At 41.2% G+C, this 11,211-nt stretch overlaps 2 non-coding genes across 2 annotated transcripts; one reads left to right on the top strand and one right to left on the bottom strand.

The window, feature by feature from the left end:
* Positions 1-4,058: 4,058 nt before the first annotated feature.
* On the bottom strand, positions 4,059-4,133 carry Trnas-cga (transfer RNA serine (anticodon CGA)). Its single transcript has one exon. It is a non-coding gene; the product is annotated as a tRNA-Ser (tRNA).
* Positions 4,134-4,416: 283 nt separating this feature from the next.
* On the top strand, positions 4,417-4,491 carry Trnas-cga (transfer RNA serine (anticodon CGA)). The gene has a single exon. It is a non-coding gene; the product is annotated as a tRNA-Ser (tRNA).
* The last annotated feature ends 6,720 nt before the right edge of the window (positions 4,492-11,211 follow it).

Genomic DNA, 11,211 nt, shown 5'->3' with positions numbered 1-11,211 from the left:
TTTAGAATCTCACCCAAGCGTCATGCGGCATGGGCAAAAACCTCAGCCAGTGCCCAACACCTCACTGTACGCAAATCGACTCCAGTTAGGTCAGAACTAAACAAAATACACCACCAGACTGAAACTTCCGGCTGACCATGCTTCTTCACAACTGAAAATAGGTGTCCACCCGCCTGGTTGGCTCACGCTACCCATAGTGCCTGAGCTGTACAAGGTATGCCACGTGCCACTCACACAGAACTTCAACAAGCGTCCAGTGCATGGTAGGTAGTGCGCCTGGAAGTGTCTGCTTCTTGGGAAAACTGAGGAGCGATAAGGTACGTACTTATGAAACGAGCCGATATGAACAGCAGAAAACTTTGTATATTGAAGGAATTATCAGATTGGCGGATGGGGCGGAAATCGGTAGACGTGATGTACATGTAGAAACAAACCAATGAGTATAATCTCAGCAAAACTGGGTGATGTATTCAAGAGGAAGAACGTCACAAGGTGAGCAAGACAATAATGCTTTTGTCAACAACTCGGCCTTGTGCAAGTAGTTATTCGGCTTGGCATTGCTCCACACAGTTCTTGGATAGTTTTCTGAGGGATATCGTGCCAAATACTGTGCAACAGGCGAGTTAGTTCGTAGAAATCCCGAGTTGGTTGGAAGGCCCTGCCTGTAATGCTCCAAGTCATGTGACCTTGCTGGCCGAGGTAAGGTTTGGCAAGCATGAAGACTAGCAGTAGAAACACTCGCCGTTTGCGGGTGGGCGTTATCTTGCTGAAATGGAAGGCCAGGTTGACAACAAAAGGAGGTGTAGAATATCGTCGATGTACCGCTGTGCGCTGTAAGGGTGCCGCTGATGGCAACCAAAGGGCTCCTGCTGTGAAACGAAATGGCACCCGAGGCCATCACTCGTGGCTGGCCGGCCATATAGGGACCGACAGTGAGGGTGGCGTCCCACACCGGTGGGGGGCGTCTCCACACACGTCATCGTGGCTCGGTTCAGAGTGGAACTCACCACTGAAAACAGTCCTACTCCAGTTAATGGGGTTCCACGCTGCAAACGTGTCTGAGAAGTCCCAGACAGCGTTGGGATACCAACCTGACTGTCATCCCCCATGCGGCCGGACAACACACGAGTGATGATTGTCTGGGGCTGATTGTCTAGCGTGCCATTCCTTCTGATAGCAGCATCCCTTTGGTTGTCCTTCGCGGCACCCAGACAGCACAGTAGTACGGCAACGATATTTTACGCTCCCTTTTGTTGCCCTTCGTGGCAAGCCGTCCTGGGCATATATTTCAGAAAGGGGATGCCCACCCTCGCACGGAGAGACTTTTTACTGCTTGTCTTCATGCTTACCGAACCCTACCTTGGCCAGCAAGATGGACGGATCTCTCCCAAATTGAAATCGTTTGGAGCACTGTGGGCAAACACCGCCAGCCAGCTCGGAATTTTGACGATCAAACGCGCTAATTGGACATGGGAGTGATACACCTTACGAGGTCACCCAACAACTCTATTAATCAATGCCCTGCCGAATAGTTGCTGGCTATAATATTACTGCTGTTCAAAAGAAGAAATTAAATGTTTTTCGCTGGTAATATTAAATTCGTTGTATTCAATTAGTGTGTGTAGTGTCTCTGTTTGTATGTCTGTGAAGGACTATATCTGGACCGGCGTCAGCGATCTCCGCAGCGATCTTCGCATGCGAAGACAAGTTACTCTCGTGGTGTAGAAGCTACTGCCGACTCCGACAGATGCCTGTAAAATTCTTGGAATGTAAGAGAAGGTAAACGTCTATACGATCTTCTCCAATTGGATCACTGCCAATCGTATATGGTAATTTGACGACTGTCTGCGAGGGAAACGAGATCCTTTTAGCAGAGAAAATTTTCTCTATGATTTTCACCATGTTATTGAAGCAGGTTCTACAGTAAACATCGACCACCAATTGTTCGAAGTCCTATACAAGCTTGCACTACATAACAGTTCATCACAGAATCCTCCCATGAAAACTGAATACGTGAAATTGCCTTTTAATTGAAACAGACTGTATTAAAGCCATTAATAAACTTCACATTAACGTTACACATCGTTTGTGAATCTCAAAAAACACAAATTACACAATGTGGCACTTCATACACGTCCTCTCGTTATCCTGGCTCGTAACAAAGTCCAGTCACATTCCGGTTATCTTACTTTTCTTCGCTCGACATGGAGCAACGCGAAGTGAAGGCATAAATATTTTGCTCGCGCAGCCGAACGCACCACCCCACGCTATACATCACCTTTAAACCAATAACAACACAAATGTTGCTCAATCCTACTGAACGATTTCCGACTACCCGTAGCCATTATGGGCGAAGGAAATGTCGCAGTGTGCTACTTGTATCTGAAATTTAAAAATTGGTATTATAGTCTACTTGCTCAGCTATTTCACTATTAGTTATTGCAGAGAAGTTGGGAGACGCCAGTCGATCTCGCAGGGAGGCTGGGCGCTGCAGTGCGGGCTGGCTCCGAATGATGAGCCTCCCACGTCTGCCACCGAGTAGTCGATGGATTGGCATCGGGTTGTCTCTCGTGGTGGACCACGTGTTTATGGGCTCGCATCGGGAACGGAACGACCAGTCTGAGTTTTATGACCCCTTACACTGAATTTCTTCTTGGGCCTGAAATTGTTAGCGGATTTTAATGCTAACATGTTTCTGCACTGGCACGATGGATTCGGATCGAGCTTTTCCTTGTTCATCTTTCACATTGTAACACTTCTGTTAAATGTCACTGGTTTTATATCCCATTTTCATCGGATTACACTTTGGATCAGTCTGCACACAATATGAATTCTTATTACGTTCCTAATTATGGTGCATTGATTGTGCCCTGTCAACATTCATAAGTTGTCCGTGGGCACGCGCGTTATACTGCACTTGTATATCGATAAGCTCGCACGTAATTTAATCTGTTATATATTGCCTTATTTACAATTTCATATTACTTTGCTTGCTTCACTGGAAGTCTATTTTGCTCAAGTAATACTAACATTTAACCACCATTACATGGTAATTTCTCGCTTGCATCCGAATCTAACAAACCGCAGCTCAGCCACCGTTAGTTTACCTTATACATGAAACTGAAAATTTGGTTATACAGGAATGGTCCACCTGATTGTAGTAAAGCCAACCATAAGATACATGCACACTCCTACTCTTTGTTGTCTAGTATTCCCATAAAATTATTCTGCTTCGACATACTTGTCAGACTCGTGCGTGAAGTTCAATCTCCAGAGCTACTTGGACTCATTTCCCGTCAAAATATTTGCTTCCAGTAAGTACTGACACAACCACTCATGAACTATATTACTCTTTATACTTAACTGAAAACATGAACACACGCAAAATTAAAATAAATTCTGGTAATAAACACAAAAGTTCTTCATATACACATAAAAATATACAATCCGCATTACCTCTCCTGTTGTCGTTCTGTTGAAAACAAACATCAATACACTTACTTATCTAACTAAAGTTACCTACACCTAAAAACTCAATGGAATGAAATATCCATAATACATAATATCTTTATTAGAGACTGGATTTATTCTAATTTTCACTTCACATGGTACTTTTTACTATCATGGTGAGAATAGAGTCACTTCGCCTTTCTCATCACTGGACAGGCCAATAGATTTGCCCCAGGATATGAAATCCATATTATTTCAAACGGTTCAACTAATAACACTTGCCATTTCTTATTCCTCTTCTTCAATAAAGATGCCTGTGGATGAGTGAGCAACGGCGCTCTATCCCCTACAGCGAAAGTTTGTACTTTCTGTAGCTTACTGTTAAATCTGACAGATTTAACCTTTCTCTTTCTGGCCCTTTCGGCCATTTTCACTAAAGCCAACTTAGTGTTTTTTTCCAAGCTGGCTTATCGTATGGCACCTTTGCTAGACTGATCACTCTCTCATTCCTTTCTTGTTTTTGAAACATCAATTCCTCTGGTGTGAAACACGTTGAGGTACGAGGTAAATTATTTATAATGTGAAACTTCCTGGCAGATTAAAACTGTGTGCCCGACCGAGACTCGAACTCGGGACCTTTGCCTTTCGCGGGCAAGTGCTCTACCAACTGAGCTACCGAAGCACGACTCACGTCCGGTACTCACAGCTTTACTTCTGCCAGTATCCGTCTCGGTCGGGCACACAGTTTTAATCTGCCAGGAAGTTTCATATCAGCGCACACTCCGCTGCAGAGTGAAAATCTCATTCTGGAAACATCCCCCAGGCTGTGGCTAAGCCATGTCTCCGCAATATCCTTTCTTTCAGGAGTGCTAGTTCTGCAAGTTTCGCAGAAGAGCTTCTGTAAAGTTTGGAAGGTAGGAGACGGATACTGGCAGAAGTAAAGCTGTGAGTACCGGACGTGAGTCGTGCTTCGGTAGCTCAGTTGGTAGAGCACTTGCCCGCGAAAGGCAAAGGTCCCGAGTTCGAGTCTCGGTCGGGCACACAGTTTTAATCTGCCAGGAAGTTTCATATCAGCGCACACTCCGCTGCAGAGTGAAAATCTCATTCTATTTATAATGTCTTCGAAATCTTGCACATATTCTATCCACCTTGTTTGACTATTTGGACAATATGTCCTCATAATCGGTTTAGCTCGCGAAAAACCGTTTCAATCGGGCTCGCTTTGTACTGATGACTGTTGCAGCAAACACCAATCTTCCTTTTCCCCCTGGTTCAAAAGGTTCTGAGCACTATGGAACTCAGCTTCTGAGGTCATTAGTCCCCTAGAACTTAGAACTAGTTAAACATCCATGCCCGAGGCAGGATTCGAACCGGCGACCTTTTCTCCCTGGTATGGGTACAACTAAAAGTGGACTGCAATATGGATTGACCGATGGTTCTATCATGTCCCAGTTCGTCATCCTGTTTATTTCTTTACTTACTGATTTCTTCAATCTCCACGGAATTCGATATGATTTACTACAATACGCCTCACGAGGAAACACCTCCAAATGACACGTAACCCTTAATAATTTCTGGTATTTCTTCTAAAACCTGGATATATTTCTCCAAAGGATCTAACAACTGATCATTTTGTTCGTTTCCAGTCCATCAGCTTCCATTGCCTTTTCTTCCACTTATTCTGCTATCCCAAGTGTCTTGTACCTTTACATCTCCTTTCTTTTCTAATGAGTTTAATACCGTACCCAGGACAGTAATTTCCAATGCTCCTTTCTTCCCTGTTTCGATCAGCTTGAACCATTTCCCTATTATTACAAAAACTGACTTGACCGCACGGGAAGTCTTTTTTTAAATCTTTCTCCCTCATAGTCTGTAATCCGGTGATGCAATCTTCTGTTAACTTTTGAATTACTAGGAACACGCATCTTATCGCTATATTTCCTATTCTTACATCTAGCAAAGTTTGTATCGGGACTGGCTGTGAGCGGGTACCTAAAGCTCCAATGATCTTTCAGTTTCGTATCGGCAACGTCGGTAACTTTGTCTTCTGGAATAGCCGTTTAAATAAATTGTTGGAGGTTGCATTTATCGAAGCTCCGGTATCCAAAATTACTCTGTCAGGTATGCCTAATACTCGTATTTCGGCACGGATCGCAGATACTGGCACTCTAATAGAAACTTGTTCCCCATCATTTACGTCTTTCGTGAACTCCTCAATGATCCTCATTCCATCGTTGCATCTAAAACATTTTGCAGGTGATTCCTTGACACCCTTTACTCTTTTATCGACCGAACCTATGGGGCGTATTCCAGTCGGATTCAGTTTAAATTGCTCGATCTAGCTGGTCCGTTGTTGTCATCGGCTGCTTTGACAATGGCAGGTGGTAGTTCTCGGCAGGCTTGATTATTTGTTGGCCTTGTGTATGGCTTGATTACTTTGTCCTCGATTTCTGTGGTCATTAGGTACAGGATTGTACCTCCTTTCAAATCGCCTCTGTTTCTGTTCGGCTCATAATTTCTTCCGTTATTCTGCTGTTCCATACAGTTTGCTCCATTGTTGTAACCAATATTCATATTGGTTCGATGAAAATTATCCCTTTGTCTTCCATTCGTTCTTCCGTATTACTGTTATAACCTAACTGCCTATTTTCCATTTGACAGGATTTATTGTAATTATTTTTTCCTCTTTGTTCCTCTTGTAGCAAATCGATTGAATCTGCTGCAGACATGACTTCTTCCAGAGTATCTTCTGAAGGATGCAGCAGTTTTTCCCTGACAACCATCGGAAGCTGAGCTTTGATGATCATTATCACACTTTTGTGATCTATTGGTTCATCCCAATATCTTTCTTTTTTCAAATATTTTTCGAAGTATCTCCGTAAGTTCCCCTTTCGGTAAGAGAAGGATTACAGGTTATGTACTTCCTTCTTCAGTCTCTCCTGAATGCCTCTTGACCGATATCTATTGAGGAATGCTATCTCAAATTCTTGTCTATTACGTCAGTCACCCATCGACCACCATCGCCTTGGTGATAGATATTCGATATTCTGTCGATCACACCAAGTTCGTGGTAACACTCCTCTGAATCGTCTGACACATACGACACGATTCAATGTCTTCTTTTCCGGAAAAAGTATTTCGTATTGCCTACGATTTAACATTTTCTCAGCATGATAGATCTGGTAGAATCACTCATAGGTGACTCACTTCCATACATCTGTTCATTTGGGCTTGTATCTGGGTACTGCTCATCACAACCATAATTATACATAGAGCCCTGATTTCTGTCTTTAGATATTCACTCTGGACTGGCTTCCTTTCTTTCTTCAGTAGCCGCCCCCTGCTGTTCTTCTGTCCATTGAGTGCGCGTTTGCAAATTCTGTGTAACTTCTCCTTTCCACCTTTGGAACTGGGTTACTATCTGCTCGCGAACTTCCTTCAACACTTGATCTATTTGGCGAGGTAATGGTAAGCCTTCACTCAGTACACAGGTATTCTCTACCGCTTCGTTGATACCTTTATTAACAGACAATATCACCTGCTGTTCCTTATCTACTACCCAGTCGTCTAATTGTTGTTTAAACTGCTCTGTTTTTTCTTGGAACTTTTGTTCCATTCGCCCTTCACATCCGGACGCTAATTCATTTACTGTTGAGGCCAGGTTTTGTACATCTACTTATACCATGTCATGTCTTCCCAACACAATTTCAGTGTCACTGTTTACTCAATTTCGATCGGAAATTGTTCGTGGGTTTGCTTAGTACTATTTATTTATTTCCTGATTTCTGTGTCTTCATTTGTCAAAGTACTCACATCGACTAATAACTTTACAAAATCTCGCCTTGATTGCAGTTCGTTCACTTTATTTTTTGTATCTTTTAATTTCTCGGCTAACTCTGCTTGTTCTGTAACTAAATTGCTATCAGTGGTTTTCAGATTTGTTACTTTATCCACTGTATTTGCCTGTTCCGCAGCTATGGTTACTACACTTGCAGAAATATCCACCTGCGCAGCTGACATATTCGCCTGAAAACAGTTCCATCTGAGTAGCACATATTTTGGAGCTAAATTTTCAACTCTTGTTGAAATATTCGCTTGCATAGCAGACATAGTCATTTGAATAACAGACATGTGAGACTGTTCTGCAGTTAAACTAATTACGGTATTCATCAAAAGTTTCATTTGATTTAAGCGCTCAGTTGTAGGATCTTCGGATTGTCCTTGGCCAGTATCTACTGTTTGCCCTGGGTTTTGTTCATCAGCAGTGGGCTGCACTTTCACTTCCTGTTCCCTCTGCATTTTAATCTGTGATCTGGTTGTAAACGTAAGAATTCAGTTGTCCACTATTCTTATAATTACGTTACTTTGGACTCAATTCAACTTTATCCCACGAAAATTTACATCAGGTTCTAAGCCCCAGAATATGTCTCCACAATCGTGAACACATCAACACAAAAACACATATCACTCCTTATATACTAAAAAACATAACAGCTAAATCTACAAATATTCCGAACCCGGTCGTTATCTAAAACGGCCAGACTAATGTGTGAAGTGAATTATCATGTCATCCTTGTGCTTGCTTTTACTGCAGAGTAGAACCACATGAACTTCATATGTGATGGACCAGTGTTGTCTTGGCTGTCTGACGTCGGATGTAGCTCACACAGAATGATTCCATCAGATGTACATGGAATTTTACAAAGCACAATATTAGTACATACACATAACATAACATAAAATACACATTTATCACAAGAAATCGCAATAGATGCAATAAATACATCTAACTGAGTGATCATGTATTAATTTGTTTTTGGCCATGAAATAGTTGACAGAGTCTATTTTTCACACCTTGTAGGCCATTTTTATAATATTACTGCTGGTCAAAAGAAGAAATTAATGTTTCAAGCTGGTAATATTAAACTCGTTGTATTGAAACAGTGCTTGTAGTGTCTCTGTTTGTATGTCTGTGAAGGACAATATCAATTTCCAGAGCGGCGTCGACTACTCCCACAGCGTACGTAATTTCGTACACGTAAACACGTTACTCACGTGGTGTATAAGCAGCTGCCGACTCTGACAGTTGCCAGTAAAATTCTTGAAATGTTAGAGAAAGAAAATTTCTATAGCATCTTCTCGAACTGGAACACTGCCAATCGCATTTGGTCAGTCGATGATTGTCTGCGGGTAAAATGAGTTCGTTTCAGCAGAGAAAACTTTCTCTATGCTTTTGATGTGTTTTTGAAATAAGTTCTACAGCAAACATCGACGACCAAATGTTTCAAGTCCTGTACAAGCTTGTAGTACATAATACTTCATCACAGAATCCTTTGATCGAAATTAAATGCGCACAATTACCTTTGAAACGTTACAGACTATATTATGGCCGTTACTAAACTCTACATTAACGTTATATATCGCTTGCGAATCTAAAAAAAAACACAAGTTATACAACATGGTGACTAACAATGACTATTTCACTGCACACACATCATACCCGTCCTCTCGTTACTCTGTCTCGTAACAAAGTCTTTTCACATCCAGAGTTTCTTCCTTTTCTGCGCTCTCCATAGAGCAACGCGAAGTCAAGGAATTAATATTTCAATCGGGCAAGCGAAACGCACCACCTGGCAATATATGTTAACTTTAATCTAATAACAATAGGATGGTCCTTAAACCGATCATCTGATTGATCCAGAATTCCTGACAACTGGTACGGGCTAAGGTGTATTATGTTACATAAGGCCAGAGGCAGACTAATGCGTTACTGACTTGGCAACTTTGTGAAGTTATTACTCTTGAATAAATCCAATTTTTTGACTTGTCCGCCTTGTAAAGGTCCTTCTGTTGAATAAATCCAATTTTTTCGAACTTTTAATCATTAGTCTGACTCTCCGATTTCCACTGCATCCGGATAATTCCTTCGTGGTGCTCGTCAGCTTTACTTTTTACTCTTAGAGTGTATTTCAATACTCATTTCGAATAATTAATTCGAAAACCTGGTCGTTATAGCTGTCGAATACCAGTTTGAGCTGCAATGTCCACTCATAAAGCATGAGCATCAGTAGGATTAAAAATCGTACACTAAACTAGTACAGCAAGGCTACAACACACCAAATTAACTAGTGATCGTAATAAAAAGAAGTAATTAACAAGTTTTCCGTTACATTTCTAGTGGCGAATTTTTTAAATGAGGTGTGCACAGACAGAAACATTTGCAATGGGACACTTTCGTTCGCTCTGAATTACTGATGAATGCACTGTTGTCGAATTAACTGGAGTAATCGCTTTACACGCTGCAGTAATTCGCTTTCTTAAGTCTTCCTAGTTCTTGGAACCTCGTTGTTGACAACATATTTCACATGACCTCAGATGAAGGAAAACAACAGCGCCTGGTCAGGAAATCGTGTTGCGTGCCTCTGAACAGGACTGCCTCTTATAGGCATCGGTTTGAAGTAAGCTGGGTTTGCCTCTTACTAATTAAGTGCAGGATAGCCATCATGCTGGAACCATATGAAAAAGTTTTCAGATACCGCTATCGATCCCAAGATTTGTTGACTGCTAAATGATTCATTTTGCGTCATGTTTCGAGGTGATACCTCATGATCTGGCACTAAAAAGACATTTATCAGATCAAAAAAATGTCGCTAAATAAATAATTGAGAAGTAAACAAATTTTGTGAGTGGTAGTGGTATCTGAAAACCTTCCCAAAGTTTTGAAACAGTCACGGTCGATTAACGGTCAATATGGCTTCAAATTATGTTGGAACCACATCATCTGACGAGTCCTCAATGATATATTTTCTAATAATTAGCGTAAAATATTTGTCAACAGACTCTGTGCTTTTTACTGTCCACTATACTTTCAACGAAATAAGGGCCGATCGCGTGCTATTAGATTGTGTCACTCCACACAGTTCACACTTCACTTTTGTTGGTTTGATCACCCGACGAATCCAATATTCGATTACGTTGACAATTATGTATGGGGTTCACCACGCTGCTGGAGCAAATGTAATTTCGATGTATTGCTCACGCGTTGCCTGCGACAGAAAATATCTTTGCTGCAACAGAATCGCAGGTCAGAGCAGTCTCGGAAGTTGTTGCAGTCGGTCGCTGCTACAACGCAGTAGTAGTCTATGCTGGTACACCGCAGTTCACAGCCATGTATTTTAAGGTAAATTTTATTATTTTTTATTGGCATGTTCAAAATTAAGTCACTTGTCTGAGATGTTAATATGAGTTTGTTTCAATCTTTTTTTGATTCGTCAGCACCATTGACCAAGATTTGTAATATCGAATTTTTTATATAATGGAATGGAAATCTTTATGAATAATGTACATTTTCAAAATATAATTTTTACAAGTCAACAAAAAAGGAAGGAACAATTTTGACTTGTGTCATTACCAGTCCCCTTCCCGTCATTTATTTAAATTTAAATATTTCAGAAATTTTCTCAGATCATAGTCATGTGTTCTTTAGTAATCAGACCACTAGCTGTGCAGCTGTGTCAGCAAGCATAGTTAGTTTTCCTAATAATCCTGATCTCAGACAAATGTTGTCCAGTATTAATAGATAGGCAGGAATTACACTAAGCTGTGCCATTTACCAGCAGATATATAGACACCGTTATCCGGCGACACCATCATGAGGTAAGATTTATTCTGATGGATTTTACAGGACCATAGCGTGGCGCTGCTTATGTCAAAATTTATCAGTTTTCACGACTTGAAATATTAACAAAAAATCATTTTTAG

Source organism: Schistocerca gregaria, chromosome 4, assembly GCF_023897955.1.
Source record: "Schistocerca gregaria isolate iqSchGreg1 chromosome 4, iqSchGreg1.2, whole genome shotgun sequence".
Classification (NCBI taxonomy): domain Eukaryota; kingdom Metazoa; phylum Arthropoda; class Insecta; order Orthoptera; family Acrididae; genus Schistocerca; species Schistocerca gregaria.
This window is presented reverse-complemented; position numbering and strand designations above follow the sequence as displayed.